The sequence below is a fragment of the Chaetura pelagica genome, unplaced genomic scaffold (genome assembly GCF_000747805.2).
Source record: "Chaetura pelagica isolate M959 unplaced genomic scaffold, ChaPel_1.0 scaffold456, whole genome shotgun sequence".
Classification (NCBI taxonomy): Eukaryota; Metazoa; Chordata; class Aves; order Apodiformes; family Apodidae; genus Chaetura; species Chaetura pelagica.
Genome location: NW_009953574.1, coordinates 1,615,698 through 1,623,755, shown reverse-complemented (window position 1 = coordinate 1,623,755; position 8,058 = coordinate 1,615,698).

Genomic DNA, 8,058 nt, shown 5'->3' with positions numbered 1-8,058 from the left:
GATGCCAGCTGTAAAATCCTGGTGAGTTTCAGCCCACACACAGACACCCTTATTGTTAGAAGCCTCTGCTGTACCTCTGTCAGAGGGCTGGTTTTCTGCCAGGCAGCAGTTCATATGATAACTAAATTTCATCTTCTCCAAGACAATGCAAAAGTATGAAGACAAAATGCATTTGACAACTCCTAGTGAGTACTGAAATGGGAAACCACTCTGAGCAACCCTCAGGTACACCTGTGTTGTTGGTCAGGTATTTAAGGGCAGCCCACAAAGGCTGTCAGTAGTGCTGATGTAATTTGCTGGCAAGTCCACAATTTTGGGGCAGAAAAGCAAAGCTAGTGTTTCATTTACAGCTTTTCTGCCTGATATTTACACTGCCATTCAAAGGGACAAGGTTGCTGGAGTGTCAAGTAATTGAGAGACATGTAGGGTGATTTCTATCAGCTAAGCTAGAAGCTGAGAGCATCTGGGACAGGATCTGGCAGCAAGTCAGTCATGTCCTGCTGTGTGAGATACAGGGGGGTGCTGATCATGGATATTTTCTGAATAATCCAGCATCTCACCTTCCTTCATGCTCTCAGAAAGCTCCCTTGTGTGGCCAGGTGGATTCCCAATCCACAGACTGTCCTGGGTCATAAAGAAAAATTGCTCTATTCTCCTTTTAAAAATACCCCCCAAAAATGCCTTCCCCAGCTGTGTCAATCCCAGCTAGGACTGTGTTGCCAGTGGAAGAGTTCCCTCCCTAAGCACACGGTCATGCCCTGGCTCAGGCAGTAGCACTGACCTGAAACCAGTCAGGTCAGGTTGCTGGGCAGGTTGGAAACAAAAAACTTCCCCTTCACCATCACCCTCCCAGTTACTAAAGATAGAGATGATCACACAGCTGTACCCCCTCTGGGAGCCAGAGGATCTAAAATTGTTGTGGTAAAGGACATAAACCGTATGCATGCAAGAGTCAAGTCCCAAATCATACACACAGAGCATCTGCCTCTTTTGAGGGAGCTTGATCAAACCCAGAGCCTGTTCCCTGCATGTCTTCACTCTGAACATCCTCCCAAGGCCCACGTTTTACTCACAGTTTGCAGGTTAACATGCCTGGTGTGGATACTCCCAGAAGACAGTCCTCAAAGCCATTGCTGGCACTGAGAAGGCAGGGATGCTTAACACATTAAGAGGTGAACATCGTTTGGTCATCCAGAAGTTTAGGAACTGCTGGTCTAAGAGATCTTTATTGTCTGACTGTGAAGACTAAGTATTCAAGGCCAGGTAGGATGAGGCTTGTGCAGCCTGGTCTAGTGGGAGGTGTCCCTGCTCATGGCAGGGAGGCTGGAACCAGATGATCTTTAGTGTCCCTTCCAATCTTCACCCTTCTATGACTCTATGATTCTATATTCTGGATAGTTGTAGCACTTCAAAAAACACGAGGGTGTATTAAACCTATAGCTGTGAAATCCTTTTCTAGATGACAAACTGAGGTCTACAGTCTGAGACTTATTTGTAAGGAAGTGCTGATGATTTTAACAATATCTTGAATACAAATGAGGAGAAGATGTTTTCCATAAGCCACAGATGGTTGAAACAATAGCTCTGGCAATAGCTCCAAGAACTGTCCAGTGCTTTTGACTGATTTCATGCAGAAGACTAAAGATGGTTATTTAAATGACAGTAGCATCAGCTATTTCTGTGTTAGTATGTTTTTAGCAGAAAAAAAACACCTTGTTGAAATACTAGAACCTAAATGGTTCTAATGTCCTTCACTGATTTTAAAATTTATCTTACCTCTTGCCTCAACGGCTTGAATGTTTCGGTTACTGATTTTAACCACAAACATCTGTTGTGTATCTAAAACAAGAGTGCAGTCTGAATTAACTACCTCATAAATCAAAGCAAGTATGACTTGTATTAATCCTCTTCAGATTTGTTGGAAATTTAAATTTTATTTCTTTTAGAAAGAAAATCAAACCAAATAAAATGTTCTTGGTATTAGCAGAGAAGTCCACCTGGTTAAGCCATCTGTAGAGCACCCATGTTTAATGTGGTTCTCTCCTTTTTCAAAAAGAAGACTCTGAACAATGATTCATTGTTTCACATCTCATAAATGATGTAAAACTCTCACTGCTTGTTGGCATTTTATCTTTGCAATTGTAACATAACCGATTCAGAATGCTCATCTCCTTTTAAGAATCAGATTGTGAATCAGGAGCAGGACTGAGTTAGTTGTATAATTCTTAACTCCACAAGACACCATTATGCAGGTAAAAAAAATCCAGCTGTAGATTTCTATCCATGCAGCTGAAAATGTGACTTCTTAAATATTTGTATGACAGTAGCTAGAGGCCCTAGGAAATACCAGTGTGCTTTTATGCTCTATGAGCCCAAAGAAAGAAACAGCTCCTGCTTCTAATTCTTTGCCATCCACGTAGAAAGGACAGAGGGAAAAAAAGCAGTGAGATGAAGGGACCTGCTTGTTGAAGAGAGGTGCCTTGCAGCACGAGACTCTAATTATGGGTACAACATATCATACAAATCCTCCAGATGTATCTTTTTTCAGTCGCCACAGAAAGACAAACCTGGAGTTAGGTCAGGGAAAAGCACCTCTTCACGTGCTGACATGTGCCAGGGCTTTGTCCCAGAGTAAGAGGGGAGCAGTATGAACATGGCAGGTGGAAAATACATCCACTGATGTGACTGAAAACATTGTCCTCATGGATTTATCCTATAGTGCTCACTGTAACAGCTCACAGAGCTAACCCTCTGCTGTTCTGGAGCACTGTTAAAAGCAGCATGCTTTGAACCCCCTTCATATGAGCTGAGTGAGCAAGGAACCTCTGTATTTTGCAGTCCTGGAAGACCAGTTCAGGACCGTGAATGCTGCACGTTACACGTATCTTTGTGCTAAAATAATCAGTGGTCATATAATTAAGGTTTCCATCACTCCTGGCAACATTTGTTCATTTGGAGGGATTTATGGGGCTTGTTTTGTTTCACTTTAGGTTTAAAGCCTGGAACTTTTGTGGCTGCTTTGAGGATGAAAGAATCTAAGATGAACAACCTTGTACAAGACCAAGCAAATGCAATTAAATATCTAACACATATTGGCTGAGAATTATTCCAGAGCTGGAACTGAGCTGCTGCTGTACAGTAAAAGAGGAAAGAAACTTGTTTGCCTGTGGTGTTCTGGTGTAAAGCTCAAAGCTTGCTGGACATGAGTTCCCTTAGCACAGGCCTTTGATGTCCATATTTGACTATCAAGTAGAACACAGAGTCAGCATAACTCATTAACATTTTAAAATTACATTTGAATGACCATTAATAAAATTCTGAGAACGTTTTCTTTTCCTGACCTGTTAAGCTAAAAATTGAAGTATCTGCAGGATGCCAAGCAATTCAGTATTTCTCTATTCTCAGTACATTTTCCATTCATTATCAGTTTTTTTGGTTTATTTTGACTTCTCTACTGAGTCTTTGCAATCAATTTTTTGTGGATCTCCTTAAAGCAAAGCTGACAGTGCTTGCCTTGAAATCCCGTCCAGTGAACGTGCTGCCTTTGTTTGCAAGGTTTAAAGCACTGTCCAAATAAAGAATATGAGGGTTGTTTGAGCAAGTAGCTGGGGTTGGGGTTGAGCTGTTGAGCTCTCTTGGAAGCTGTCAGCACTGAAGAGATGTTCTGGGTCTCACTTGGGTTTATTTCAGTAACATCTTGTACCTAAAACCAGACTGCAGAAAGGGTAAGATGTGACTGTACTTGTTTTGATTGTAGCAGAAATACAGCAGCTAAAGAGGGTGGGGCTTTTTTTGTGGATTCAACCTGTTTCTAAAATGACTTTTCTTCAATAACTCCACCCAGTATAGTCTTATATACCTTACATAATGTTTGGGTTGTTGGTTTGTTGGGTTTTTTTGTTTGTTTGTTTGTTTGTTTTAATCAGGCACTACTTGGTGTGAAATAAATGAGGTTTTATTTCCCATCATTTTAACAAAAAATTTTAAAAAACAGTGAGCTACATACACTGAAGTCAGTGTGAAATGTACTCCACTACAGCTGGGCTATAGAAAATTCAAGAAAACTGATCATTTCTTTGAGGAAAGATGAATGGTTTCTATATAGGTCTGAGGTCTATAAAGCAACTGGATTAATGCTGTGTCTGTGAGCAAATTACAAGCTCCATTTTGTAACTTCAGTCCTTTTAGATTCCTGATTATGACATTTCCAGTTCTCTTTGAAATGGAAGAAAATAAATAATTGAGTTAGTGGATGATAAGCTTGCCAAGCACAAGGCACTGAGAGGTTCTGTAAGCTCCTGTGGTGGTTAATGCCTCCTGGGCAACAAAGTCAAAATATTTTAGCATAAAGTTAGAATCTCCTTGTGTTGTTATTTGCCCACTGCAACCAACTGGCTAGCCCTAACATGGCGTTAGGAGTTAAAACCAAATCTGCTGCATGTGACCATGATTCATGGGCTGTCTGTCTGTAAAACATCGCAATGATAAAACACGAAGTCAGCTGGACATGCTGCCTCTAAATCTCACTGATTCTTTTGCCTCGTTGAGCATCTCAGTGAAACTGAGTAGGTAAAAATTCAGTGTTCAAGTGAGGTACAGCATGCCCAGAGTGCTCTGAAATGCTGTGCTGTGAGACAGTAAAGCAACTGGCTATGCTAAGTTTAAGTTTCTTCAGGAGAAAAGGAAAATACACTTGTGCTTGGAAAATCCGAAATAACATAGGGTTAAATACCACTACCTGACCATGCAGACAAAATGTTGCCTGCACCTCCTTCAGCCACTCCACACCTTTGGTTCTCAGCCTTTTGCTAGAGCACAAAACCAGGAGTGTTGTCCATGGAAAAATGTCCTGCCCAGCCCTGCAAGTGCCTGGGCTGTACAGCAATATGCTGCAGAGCATATATTCCAACAAGACCCAAAGCAAAGAATTATCACCATTATCTTTACTGCTTTCAAGTGTTACCCTCTGAAGCTCCTTGTGCCAAAGTAGGACAAAAATATTGTCACAGGGAAACAAATATAATTGTCTTGGGGAGGAAGCAAAATCATTGGAAGAAGTTTTTTTCAGGCAAAATACCAAAGCAACTGTCTTTGTGGCTTTCCATCCCCCAGTAGCTGATCTTCAAGAAACATTCACTGAAAGTAAAAATCAAAGAACACCGAAGAGAAGGAAGAGGTTTTCCTCAAGAATTATCCAGGTTTTCTGGAACTAACTGGAGAGACAGCTTTTTGTTTATAAAGTGCAAAATAAAAAAGAACAAAATAACAAGATAGCAGAATAATTCATGTAGGGGTAGGAGTGTAAGTCATCTATATGTAATGATGTAAAATGGCAGCATGTTGAATATTTAAATGTGTACTGGCATTGGAGTTCTAGTGCAATGCAGATTGGGTCAACACATTCCATAGAATGGCAACTTTGTGGCAAAAAGAAGTGTAATTTTTGTTACTCATTGTGTTTCAGAAGAAATAGGCAATCTCCAGGAATTTTATTATTGTCTCACATTTTTCTATTTAGTTATTATGGCAATTATAGCTAATACCTTTATTTTTTATTTTTTAACCAAACCTAAGTGGTTTTAAATGTTTTAGCCACAGGAAAAGGGATTTATCAATTCAATCCATGCTTACACCAGTAGGACACTCAGCAGCAACTTTTCTCCTAACACTAAGCACAGTATCAGTGTTTTAAAAGTATCACTACTCTGGAATTACAACAAACCAGTCCAGAGAAAGCAGTTGTGCTGATGCAGCCACGTGCAATACAGGTTTTTTCAACTCAGAACGGTTCCTCCTGTCAGGAATGGTGCTTCACTGTGCTGAAGCAGGTTGTGTGTGTGTGTATGAGTGTCCTCTGTGCATCTGTTAAGCTGCAGTATGTGCTTACAGCTCAGACCACTCTTAATTATTGCTGACATTTTTTCACCTCATATCAGTTCAAAGTGACAACCCCTTTTCTGTAAGTATATTGAACTATTTTGCTGCAGTGGCAAAACAAAAAAGAAAACTTAGGAGTTCCTCTGACTGTGAAACGGAGGTACCCACTAAGCTCTTTCTATCCATCCTTCCCAAGGACTCTTTGGGAGCAAGATCTTCATAGACATGAAACCAAGTTGGAGAAACTAGTTTCCAAATGGTACCTCTCTCTATTTCTGCCATGTGGTATTAGTAAAGGGGTAGGAAGTGTAAGACTAGAGCTGTTGTGGAAACCAGTCCAGTGACAGTTTGCCAAGCAATGACAGTTCTGCCTTCCACTTGAGGCTGTGCTTTCAGCATGTGCTATGCAGCAGGGATTTGCACTGATCACTGTTGGATCCAGCAGTTTCTTGTCCTTATCACTCCTTTACTTTATCTTCCCTCCACACTTGCCTTTCTTTCTCAGTTAGTTTCTTGTCAGTTCAGTCCTACCTCTAATTAACCTGCCATTCCCCCACCCCTTCCCAGACACAAATACCTGGGAAGCCTGTTTGGCTGTGGCTGTCCTCTGTGGCTTACATCCTCTCCCTCCTTGCTGGTCCACAATCCCTCTGGCTGGAGCCTTGCTCTGCTGCCTCAGCACCTTTAGCACAACTGGCCTGATGTTGGTGGTCCAAAGCCCTGCTCTCACAGCCGTGACCAAGGAGCTGCAGCTGGAGCCTGAGTTTCTCTTCCCCTCACAGCCTGAGGACAGTGTGTGCTCCCAGCAGGGCAGCCCAGGGAGTCGTGACTCTTCTTGCTTCCTCCCCAGACAATTCCTTCCTCATTCCCCTGCAGAAAGGGACCAGGGAGCACTGGCTGACAACTGGTTGAAGATGAACCAGCAGTGTGCCCAGTTGGCCCTGGAGGCCAACGGCATCCTGGCTTGTATGAGGAATATAGTGTGGCCAGCAGGAGCAGGGATGTGATTCTCCCACACACAGCACTGGGTAGGCCTCAGCTCCAGACCTGTGTCCACTTCTGGGCTCCCCACTTCAAGGATATTGAGGTGCTGGAGCAGGTCCAGAGGAGAAAACAAGGCTGGTGAAGGGACTAGAGGGAAAGTTACGAGGAGAAGCTGAGGGAGCTGGGGCTGCTTAGCCTGGAGGAGACTCAGGGGAGACCTTCTCAATCTACAACCACCCGAAGGGAGGTTGGGGTCAGGTGGGGTCGGGCTCTTCTCCCAGGTAACCAGTGACAGGACCAGAGGGCCCGGCCTGAGGCTGCTCCAAGGGAGGTTTAGGTTGGATATCAGGAAGCACTTCCTCATGGAAAGGGTGATCAGACATTGGCATGGACTGCCCAGGGAAGTGGTGGAGTCGCCATTCCTGGCACCATTTCCTCATTTAAGGAGAGGCTGGATGTGGCATTTAGTGCCATGGTCTAGCCAATGTGCTGGTGTCAGGTCATAGGCTGGACTTGAAGATCTCGGGGGCTCTTTCCACCCTCAATAATTCCGTGATTCTGTGATTTGACACCTGGCCACGAGCTGCTGCCAGACACACCTCCACCCTGCCACAGGCCTGTGGCAACGCAGGGCCCGAGCTGCACCTGAGCTGCACCTGAGCTGCACCTGAGCTGCACCTGAGCTGCACCTGAGCTGCACCTGAGCTGCACCTGAGCTGCACCTGAGCTGCACCTGAGCTGCACCTGAGCTGCACCTGAGCTGCACCTGAGCTGCACCTGAGCTGCACCTGAGCTGCACCTGAGCTGCACCTGAGCTGCACCTGAGCTGCACCTTAACTGCACCTGAGCTGCACCCGAGCTTCACCTGCGCTACACCTGAGCTGCACCTGAGCTGCACCAGCGGTGCTACCCCCTGCCCCTCACCACTGCCAGCCACCACAGAATCAGGGAACGCCAGGCTGGAAGGGACCTGGAGGATCACCTGGTCCAACCTTCCTAGGCAGGAACACAGCGCAGACGGTCTGGCCCAGCATCCCGCCAAGCTCTCTTGAAACTGCCCAGTGCTGGGGAGCCCACCGGTTTCCTGGGGACGTTATTCCAACGTCCAACTGTTCTCATAGGGACTAAATTTGTGCTGGTGTCCAACTGGGCTGAGGCGGCTCCGGGTCTGAGGGGGCTCCCTGAGGGGTCTGAGGG